This window comes from Coptis chinensis, chromosome 5 (genome assembly GCF_015680905.1).
Source record: "Coptis chinensis isolate HL-2020 chromosome 5, ASM1568090v1, whole genome shotgun sequence".
NCBI lineage: Eukaryota > Viridiplantae > Streptophyta > Magnoliopsida > Ranunculales > Ranunculaceae > Coptis > Coptis chinensis.
Window position 1 is genome coordinate 95,543,901 of NC_141460.1, and position 11,004 is coordinate 95,554,904.

The 11,004-nt window shown below is 38.8% G+C and overlaps 1 pseudogene; it reads right to left on the reverse strand.

Moving 5' to 3' along the window:
- Nucleotides 1-4,836: 4,836 nt before the first annotated feature.
- Nucleotides 4,837-4,929, reverse strand: LOC147500452 (small nucleolar RNA R71; annotated as a pseudogene).
- Between the last annotated feature and the right edge of the window lie 6,075 nt (nt 4,930-11,004).

Consider the following 11,004-nt stretch of genomic DNA (forward strand, 5'->3'; position numbering starts at 1 on the left):
AAAATTGTTGATAATAGCATCACATTTTGATGTCAAGTCAAAATATCACCTAGTCAAAATCTTGGGAATCTTCATAATCAAATGGATCTTGGTCATATCATTAGAATCAAATATAATGGAGGTTGTAGTCCTACAACAACTCTTTTTGCTTATTTCTTGTCCTTATATTAAAAAATATGAGCATGGACTTCTTCACGAAATACATCATCAAGATAAGCTCTATTAGCAGCCCTAACCTCATCCTCAGCCCAATTGTTATACCCAAATCTACAAACAAATATCAAATGGTCTGGATAATCCACACCCCTCCTTTGTTCTGGACCCTTGCCCATGCCCTTATCTTTTCCCATTTGATAGGTCTGTAAGACAACAACCAACAAGTGAACATCATTGAAAAATTGTGAATTGTGCTACATTTTCTAAACAGGAAAATCATGTGGGAACAAACTACTATATAACTCCAATGAAACATGATGTAATATTAAAAAAAATGCACCTATAGTATTTCAAATTACTTAAAAAGCCCTAATTTTTTGGTATTAAAATTAGGGTTTGGGACCATTATTTTATTTAAAACTTAGGGCTTGGGAATACAACATAATAAAAATGTATAGTTTAGGTCAATTGTTTAATTGATAATTAGGGTTTGGTCCAAAGAGACAACCACATACTTTTTTAAACAAACAAACATTCAAACCATGCAAAACAGTATAAACAACCAAACAAATGTAACTAAACTAAAAAAGGTGAAGCTTTTACTTACAAACTAACTTCTTTAAGCTTGAATGCACAAATCAGATCTATAACTCTAATCTATCTTCTCCAAGCTACCACATTTACTTCAAACTCCAGTAGGTGTTGGTTCCTAGCGTTTGAAAAGGTGTTACTTTGCTACGTTCGTCTGGGTATGAGCTGAGGCTTGATGGTGTTACACTCATATACGATCGGAAGAATTAAGAATGATGTATGTGATAGAGTGTTGTTTGAAAGAAGTGAGGGTGAGAGAGCGGTTAGCAAAGGTTTTTCTCGCTAATATAGGATAGGTAGTGAGAGATTAGGATGTGTGACACAAATACATGGTCGGGATAAAAAGTCATGGTGGCCATTTATTTGAAAATAATATGGGGCCCAAAAGCTAAATAACCCTAAATCACCGTCAATTTTGGCCTAATGTCTAATAAACGATCAATTGGTGACCAAACACAAATTATCCAATTATAATTGGGCCCAAAAGCTAAATAACCCTACTTTCAATCGTCATCCGCATAAATCTCTATTTTTTTTTATGATTTCATCGGGATATGTGTTAGTATAAAACCTGAATTAATTAGGTTTAGTCATTCACCAATTCTAAAACAACTAGCCATGCAGCCCAACCTGTGGTCGGGCCTACTAATTTTAAACCCATCATAAGGGCCTCTTAATTTTTCAAAAAAAATTAATTGGGCTTTTGTTCACCTATAAATTTAAGGCTAGTAAATTTGGGTCTCTTTAATTTTTAAAAACTTTTGTTAGGCTTTTGTTATTTTGTTAATGAATTTAGATTACATAAAACTGTAAGTGCATACCACTTAAGAGTTCGACACTTTTTTATGAGAAGAAAGCTTCAAACATTACCGACAATTGGGATAAAAAAAAAAATTAAATAAGCACTTAGAAGTTGAAGTTGTACAATATTCAATATCATTTCTACTTTTTTTTAAAACCAATATCGCTTCAACTTTATTATGGAGCATCCAACCCATCAATGAAAACGTACAATTCTTGAATGAAGGTTTCTACTGTCGAAATTTGAAAAATAAAATAAAAGGATCATCACCTCCCCAACCTACCTTCTTTTCTAGCAAAAAGAGAAATCAATCATTCACAAATTCGTCTGTATTTCATCTAAATCTTGCCTGAGTGATGCCACAAAGCCAAACTATGCCAAAGAGTATCAAAACAACAATATCCGCCTTGAATATAAACTGACATCTTACAATCGTGCAACTTCATCTATCCCCTAGATATATGACAATAATGGAAATCTTTTAGGTTGATTTCATTACATTTTTAATAGCATCACCATGCCACCACAATTTTATAGGATTCTTACATATAAAAATGAAATAAGTCTAATTAAAATACACCAATTAAATGGACAAATCCTTGCCTTTTTGGGCAGTTCGTAACAACATAGAGCTATCTCAAAGCCATTAATCATTCCCCTGCAAAACAGTATGATAAACTCATTCACATCTGACGTGCCTACAACAGAGCTTCTCAATTCTAAGCGCAAAAGCAAGTTATGAACTATACTTGATAAGAGCCCAAAACTGTAGTTTTAACCCTGTAACAGACATACTTTTAGACCAATTATGTGAGTAATAATTAAGAGTTAACACCGATTACGTGTTTTATGCATTTCAGGCTTCAAAGTCCATTATGCGTAAATGTGCCACTTTTAGCTGAGATAAAGGAGCAAAGGTCAGTTACTAAGGAGTTCCGTGATTAAAGGCCAATATTCAAGAAGATAAAGCCTTTCTAAAGCCGGGCCAAAAGCTGAAAAGTCGACTGGGCGTAAAACAACACACAAAGTCAGCAGAACTTTCGAAGGCCATATCTTTGGACTCAGACCTTGGAATGGGGCCTACCTTATGTCAAAACGACCGGCTCAGAAAGAGCTTTCCAATGGTCTAAGATGTGATCCAATCAGAGGAGCAGAAGTGGACGAAAAGTCTGTTGAAGCCAACCGTGAAGAGCCCTTTTGATGAAAAGAATTGGGTTTTGGGCCTGATTCTCTGGCCCAAAACATGGCTCCAAGCCCATGCACGATTTTGGATCTGAAAGTATAAAAACAAAAGCTTAGCTCTTTGTTAATGGTAGATAGTTAATGGTAGATAGGTTAGAGTAAAAAAGTAGCCATTAAAGTAGCTTCTAGATCTAGTTTTTATTTAATTGTTTTAATTAAGTTTAATTTCAAATCCAATTCTTGTTTTAGATTAAACTATTAGAATCATTACTCTTAATTAGTTTGATTAATAAAATAGCTAGTTGTTAAATTTCGATTCTTGTCATTTACATTTGTGTTAGATCTGATTCATTTATTACTTGTTATTCAATTCTTAGTTATTAATTAGATTTTAATTATTGTTTAATTTAGATTAGTAAATTTCAATTCTTTATATCATGTTTAGTTTAAATTTAATCGAAAATGATTACAGAATGATTCTCGGCTAAACCTCCATTAGAGGGGGTTGAGAAGCCTTGATGAAAGCTTGATTCCGACTATCGTAGAATCGTCGTAATTTTCTTTCCACTCTAGAAACGATTAGTTCACCATGAGAATGGGTTTAATCGTTCACATGCTAGTTATGAATTGGTAGGAATGCCATGTGTAATTAGGGATTAGGAAGAACCAATTGTTCGCGGCAGTTCAATTCGATTTCTGACGATTAAAATGCCGTTAATAGGATTAAGTCGAGTTAAGGTGGAATCAATCCCCCTCTAACTCCTTATCATAGAATCAACATAGCATTCCCTTAGTTATTTTGATAACCGACTAGTTGCATCTTGTGGGTAGTTGCATCGTAGTCTAGTTGCCTTTTCGTAAATCTCTCATTAGACCTTAAGTAGAGTAATTACACGTGATAACAAGCATGCGGAAGGACTAGGAGTGGAACGAATCACTCTACTCCACTATATCTCATAGGATTGAGAGTAGAAACTTTGATAAATTAGACACATAAGATTAGTTTTAGTTTACTTACGTGATGAGTTTCATCGTTCATTTCGTAGGTAAACTATCATTTTATCATTTATCAAATGGCGCCGCTGCCATCTTAGTTTCATTTTCGTATTGTTTTCGTAGTGTTAGTACTTTTCTTAAAGTCCCATTTCACCCACCCACCCGTGTTTGATTCATACTGTGGTTATCCGATTCAACGTTGGAAAGTTCGAAAAATAACGGAAGCGACCGCTTCTACAGAAGCGCACTGCGGCCCTATAGCACGGAGCAAGAGAAGCGACCGACCCCTTAAACTCTGGAATACTAAGTTACACGGACGGAATGCGCGCTATGCGCTGAAGCGACCGCTTACCGCCTTAGCAAATTTTTCCGGATTTCAATAGTTTTGATTCGAACTTTGATTTTTCATATTTTTCAGTGTTCTAACTTGTTATACACACTTTGAACACGCGTAAACAAGGCGCTTATTCATAAAGCGAAGCAAGGCCGCAATCAGGTATTCCTTTCTTCCACACCTCGCGATCTCCTCGTTAGAGGTTTATACTAGTATATCAGAATTGTTTGGAGTGTTGATGTGTTTAGCTAAGTTTGGTTTTAGCCTTGTATGAGATTAAAGGTCCGGCGAACAAAACACGAGCGTAATTACACAACAACGTCAACAAACAAGTCTATCTAGTATACCACCCACTACACCTCTAGCTAATACTTCACACACACCACCTGATATAATGGCTGAAGAAAGAGAGACTCCTCTTTCTGACTTCTACAAAGCTCTTGAAAGCAATAGCCCTAAATCTTGCATCGTTCTAGCGGACCCGATTGGGGGATTTCGAATCCCCAAATATTTTAATTTGTTACCCATTTTTCATGGATTAGACCATGAAAAACCTTATCAGCACATGCGTAGGATTGAACAAGTCCTAACAACATTCCACCATCCTACGGTTGGTGCGGAACAAATTAAACTCAGGGTATTCCCTTTCACCTTAGCCGATATAAGTGCGTCTTGGTTAAGCGCCCAAGCGCCTAATTACGTGGACTCGTGGGCTAAACTTGTTCAAGTTGTTTATGGAACATTTTACCCTTTAAAACGGATGAGATGCTTTCCAAGATTCATTTCTTTCGACAAAATCCTCATGAAACATTTTTGAGGCTTGGAATCGTTTCACCGATCTCCTTATAGAGTGTCCACATCATAACTTAGCGAAAGACACGTTAGTTCGTGCTTTTTTCAAAGGACTTCTACACCACCATAAAGAAGTCTAGAGACATAATGAATGGGGGTAGTTTCTTAAGCAAAGGAGCCCCGGAGGCTTATAAATTTTTAGATGATCAAACTAAAGCGAAATAACAACTGGGGGTAGTGATGATATCCACCGGCCCGCTTAGTTCATCAAATCTGATTAAAGGCTACGGTATGTTTGAGGTTAAATCAGATCCCGAGCTTAAAACTCTAATTGAATCCCTCACAAAAAGGTAGAGGCCATTTCGTACAACAAAAGCCAATCCCGTCATGAATGTAAATTCAAATCCATGTAGTTTTCTGTTGGAGCCCACGAAGCATCCCGGACTCAACCGTCCCTATTGCCTATGAACATGCTTGTTCCATTAATAGTGAACCCTAACCCCTTGGAGACAAAATCCCAACTTCGGTTGGAGAAATAACCAAAAGCGTCACACCTCGCGGTACAATAATCAATATGTTAGGCCCACGCATACGGCTTTAACCAAGCCCCACTCACGACAAGGGCGGGGTCGGGGGTAATTTTAATAATTATAACAACCAAGCGCAACCTCGACAAGGTCAAGCACAAAGTCAAGGTAATTATAATAATTATAATGCTAATAGAGGTATCGTTAAGGTAAATAATAACTATCAAAATCCACCCATAAATAATTCCGTGAAATAGTTCAGTCCACACCACCCGTGACTACTACACCCACACAACCGGATCGTCTTGACACCTTCATACAAGTAAGCCAAAAGCTTTTCCAAACCATGGCTCAATCTAACCAACAGCTTCTACAATCCTTTAATAATTTAACCCAGCGGTTGGCTCAAAATAAAGCCCAACCCAAAGGTGTGTTTCCAAGTCACGAAATACCTAATCCTAAAACAACAAATACAGCCTTTGAGGTAACCGATAATACTAGTAAGGAACATGAAAATGTAGGTGAGCTAAAGGCCATCACCACTCTCCGTTCTGGCAGAGTGGTTGATAACAAAGTAACTATGCCTATAGTTACCCCCACCACGATAACCCTACACCTGCTATATTACTAGATGCGAAATAGAACCTGAAGAGCCTACATTTATAGAGGTACCGGTTACAACACAACCTAAAAAACAGGAAGCCACGGTTAAACATCTAGGTAATACCATTGCTAAATATAAGCGAAACCGCCGTTTCCACAAAAAATTAGCCGTGTTAACTAGGGATACAAATTATGAGGAGATTAGGGATGTTTTCAAGAATCTAACTATAAACCTTCCCTTCCTCGAAGCTATAAAAAGCTACCACACCATGCTAAGTTTTTAAGGAATTGTGTACTACTAGGCGTAAGACCAATATACCAAAAGGCGCCTTTTAACATAACAATTCCCAACTTTATCGAACATAATGGAATTGTTAAGTACAAGGACCACTGAAGTAGATCCCTATTGTCTATAATGCACCTTAGGAGATTCTTATACGACGACAGCGTTATTAGACACGGGGGCTAGTGTTAACTTACTCCCGTTTTATTTGTATAGACAAATAGGTCTAGGCGAGATGCAACCCACTAAAATGGCGTTGCAATTAGTCGATCGGTCTATTAAGTATCCAAAGGGTGTCGTCGAAAATGTTACGGTAAAATTCAGGATTTTAACTATCGGCTAATTTTGTCATCCTCGATACGAAGTGGATTAACGACTCTGTCCGATCATCTTAGGGTGTCCTTTTCGGCAACTGCCAATGCGCTCATTAATTGCGTGATGGTTCAATGTCCATGTCTTTTGGCCATCTTGTTGTTGAAGTCAATGTTTTAAAACAAAGACCACGGTTAACCGATTCGATCTATGGATGGAGAGGTTAGCATGATCGAGCTTTGCTCGAGATTATTTCAACAACACGTTCCCTGATAATCGTATGCCCAAATTTCTTTCCTTTGGAAGATCAGACTCCAACATTTCCATCCCTACACTAGTCGATACACATATACGGATGAGGAGGAGATAGATGACTTTCTCAGAGATATAGAGGACTATCATAGTAACGTGGATATGACCAATCTAGATAAGCAATTCGATGAGTTTCTTAGAGCAGGTGATGATTCACCCTATCAAGAACTACTTTGCACAACAACCACCTCGATTCCCCTCCTTCCACCCTTTGAAAGGAATCTCGAGTTTGCACTCGATCCTTTTGTTTCTCCAGTACTCCATAATTTTTTAAATCCACCTAGTAAACAAATACTTCAGAAGGACAACCCATTTGACACCTTCATTTTCAGACTTGAGACAGTCCTACACACCTAATGAATGAGTTTTGTGCTAAAACCACATCCTCATTGTTTACAGGCTGTCTTTCTATAACTTATCAATATCCACCATATTCTCCACAACCATTCACTTTTCAACACTTATTTACTAGAACACCCACTCATTCAAAAATGAAAAAGAAGGTGCATGCTAGGTTACGTAATAGGGTTATCCGACTTCGCTTTCATTTCACTAGGTTGAATCATAGGAAATATTGGTGCTTGATTGTGTTTGGATATGTTTTCTGTGATATTTATTTATGGAATGATCCACAACTATTTCGGTTGTTGATATATGGTAAACTGCATGTTCATACATATGTTTGGATAAGTCGAAAGTATCGACTATAAGCGACTCAACTTTTGTGTTTGGTGCATTTCCGTTCATTTCCATATATTGGTGAGTGCACCATTAAGGTAACCGGGCCCTATGGAGTGTGTGGCTGTAAGTACCGGATCCTAAGTCCACGTTTGACATAATTCACGTTTTCCACTCTTGCATGTTTTCTCAGATTTTTTGAGTCATGTTTCTCTATGGGGTGAATTATGTCATTCTTGTTTATTGTTTTTTTAAAATTAAAAATAAATAAATAAATAAATAAATAAATATATATATATATATATATATATATATATATATATATATATATATATATATATATATATATATATATATATTAAAGAATAAACATAGTAATATAGGAAGTCTCGGGAATCGACTTTAAAAGACCCATTTGCTAAAACAAATTTTCTAAGCTCCGTTGTAAAAATTTGTTTGGGGGTGGGGTGTTAAATGTTTCGATCCTAGAATGTTTATGTCCCATTAGAGTTGGTTAGGCTGTTTAATTATATAACGATTCGGGTTGACATAATCCATGATTTTTAGAGTCCAATTGTTCGCATAACGTACGTCATGCACGCACTTCGAGGCGTTTTCCACTATCTTATATGTCATCCACGGTCAGAATAGAGTGTTTTATAGAGAATTGGATTGGAAATTCTCTCCTGATCATTTCCATATCTCATTCGCAAAAATCGGACCGGTAACAAAGCGGCAATTTTGATTTGAAGTTTCGCGAAAAATCGAAAAAAATCAAAAATTTCGATTTGGGCTTGGGCCCAACCCGCGCCCACCGACAGTGCGACCGCGCCCTTACCTTAGCCAACAGTCGCGATCTTCTTCTCCATTCCGCCATTAACGGCCAAAAGCTTCAAACAAACAAAAAAATAAAAAAATTAAAAAATAAAAAGAAAACCTAAATTAACCCAGCCCCAATTCAAATCGATTTCTAATCTAACCTAAAAGCTTCCCACCACAACCCCACCGATTTACATCACCAAAACCACCGAAAACTCCAAATTTTGGTGCTGCGGCACCACTCCACCACCAACTTTTTTTGCCGGTTGGTCGATTTAAATCCCACTACCACATCCCATTTAAACCCCACTACATTCCAAACTTCCAATGGCTCAACAACGCCGAATTTTACGAGCAAGCTTTTACCGTGACCACCCGGCGCCATTTTCACGGTGTGAAATGATCGGTCGAGGCTGGAATAGCTTGTGGTACTCGGACGAAGCCTATTACCCACGAGGACTTAGTCGGGACGGTTTTACAATCTGTGGGGAGTTGGAAGGGACTAGGATTTTTGTTGTGGTGGCGAAAGAAGGAAGAAGTGACAAGTTGGGTTGTTGGTGAGATTTTAGGCATTCCGCCTAGAATCCATCTGGATGTCACCCTGCAGGAGTCCCAACATAATGGGGTAGAGCCATTGATGAACGAGACAGTTATTGGAGGGGACTACAATGCGAGATCGCATTGTGTTCGACGAGCTTCCCTTAGGACCAACCACCGGCGGCATTTCGATGGATTGGTGGGCGATCTGGGGAAAGGAGAAGGTCGGCGACATCGGCCTGAACTGCCTCCACATCTTATGGATACTCCGGGGCGAAAGTATGAGTTACGCATCTTGGAGTTTTACTTAGCATGATTAGGGGAGTAGGAAAGTCGTTGCCCCTCTCCTGTGTTGATAACCAAGATCATCTTGAAGTTGAGGAATTTCGCTCGGTGATAGGACTTACATCACCCTACACCGTAACCTTGCACATCTATAGGGAGTGTGTCCAACGAGTGTGGAGGTTGGTGAGGATAGAAGAAGAAGAGGCTGGTGGAGAGGAGAATGCCAAGGAGGAGGCTGGAGGAAATTAGAATGCCTCGGAGGATGAGGGAGGATTTGGCGTGTTTTGATGCGGATGCCTTGGAGAGGTTTGGTGGGATGCGAGCGCGTGGCTGTGATTCATCGTGGCATCGTTAAGCTCAACACTATCTGCGAAGACCTCCGGACTCGGCAGCAACGATGCATCATAACCCGAGGTCCGTGCAGAGAGAGGGCGAGAGGTGGGAACGGATGAGGGCGAGCTAGAAGCTTCGGCCGCCCGATTCAGGGAAGAGATGCTTACACGATTCCCACCTCACGGGGACTCTCGCCGAGGACACACCATCGAGAACCTGGCGTCATCATTTGAAGGATCGAATGAATGGCTTGGCCCATCGAGGAGCCGGAGGGCGATCTCGGACCATGTGCCCTCCGCTACCAGTTCCGGAGTAGTTAGGGATAGCATCGGTTGATGTTTTTATATTTAATTGTAGTTTCATTATTGTTATTTATTTTAATGTAAGTTTTATGTCCGTAATTTGATTTTTTTTGTAGTGAAATGTACTTCGAATGAAAATTTTAATATAATGGATTATTTTCAGTATGCGTGGTTGTTTAATATTGATCCCACCTTCCCAACTTGTTTGGGGGTGGTTTTATCTATTCCAGCATGATTTTTAGATAACCCTCGTGTTAGAATTTATTGCGGAGTCAAGGTGAAAATATGGCCGTTTAGGCATATCCAGGAATAAGTATAAGGGTAGGATGAAATCTAGATTAAATAAGTAGATTCTATCATAAATTCAACCTAAAAGATACTAGGTTTGAATTAGAATCAAGATAATGAGTTGTTTCCGTTTTCGGGTTTGGAAATTTTAGGATTTCCGGAAACTGCCGTAATTAGTTTTGGCAACTTGCCGATCCGTTTTAGCAACTTAAAACCTATATAAACTTCATACATTCTACACTCACGACTCACACTACACCTAAACTCCATCACTCACCTTTCACTCCCACGATTCCCACGTTTCGGCTCATTTTCCGAGTTTCAGCAACTCCGGCGCTTTCGCTCCTACAGAGGCGCTTTTCGCATCTGCATATTTTTTCTGAATTTTTGTCGAGGCTTTTCGGCTTCAAGCCGGCAGCGACCAGCTCAAACACTGGAAATTCCAACTACTTTCAGGCGCTTTTCGGCATACGACTTCGTGGACGAAAAAATTCCGGTTTTCTCGCGGGAAGTATCCGGATCATTAGCGGCTATTCAGGCGTAAGTTTGAGATGATATCTCCAACATTGATAACGGAACAGTCTTTCGAAGATTTGTTCCAAAGCACTACTTATGGTGCTTGGTTTTGAAGTGATCACATACGTTGGTAGGAACCGCTTATGGTAAGACCGGATGCACTTTATTCTCTAACACTAGCATCTTATTTTTACAATAGCGCATTTTCTTTGAAAGACCGGATGGAGAACAAGTGTTCTCCATCAACATTGATAATGAACTAATGGAAATTACCGGGTTCTTGCTAGCATTTGTTCTTGGACTTGCTATGCCCATTTGAAATACAAGACCCATGGTGCTATTGGGTAGATAATATG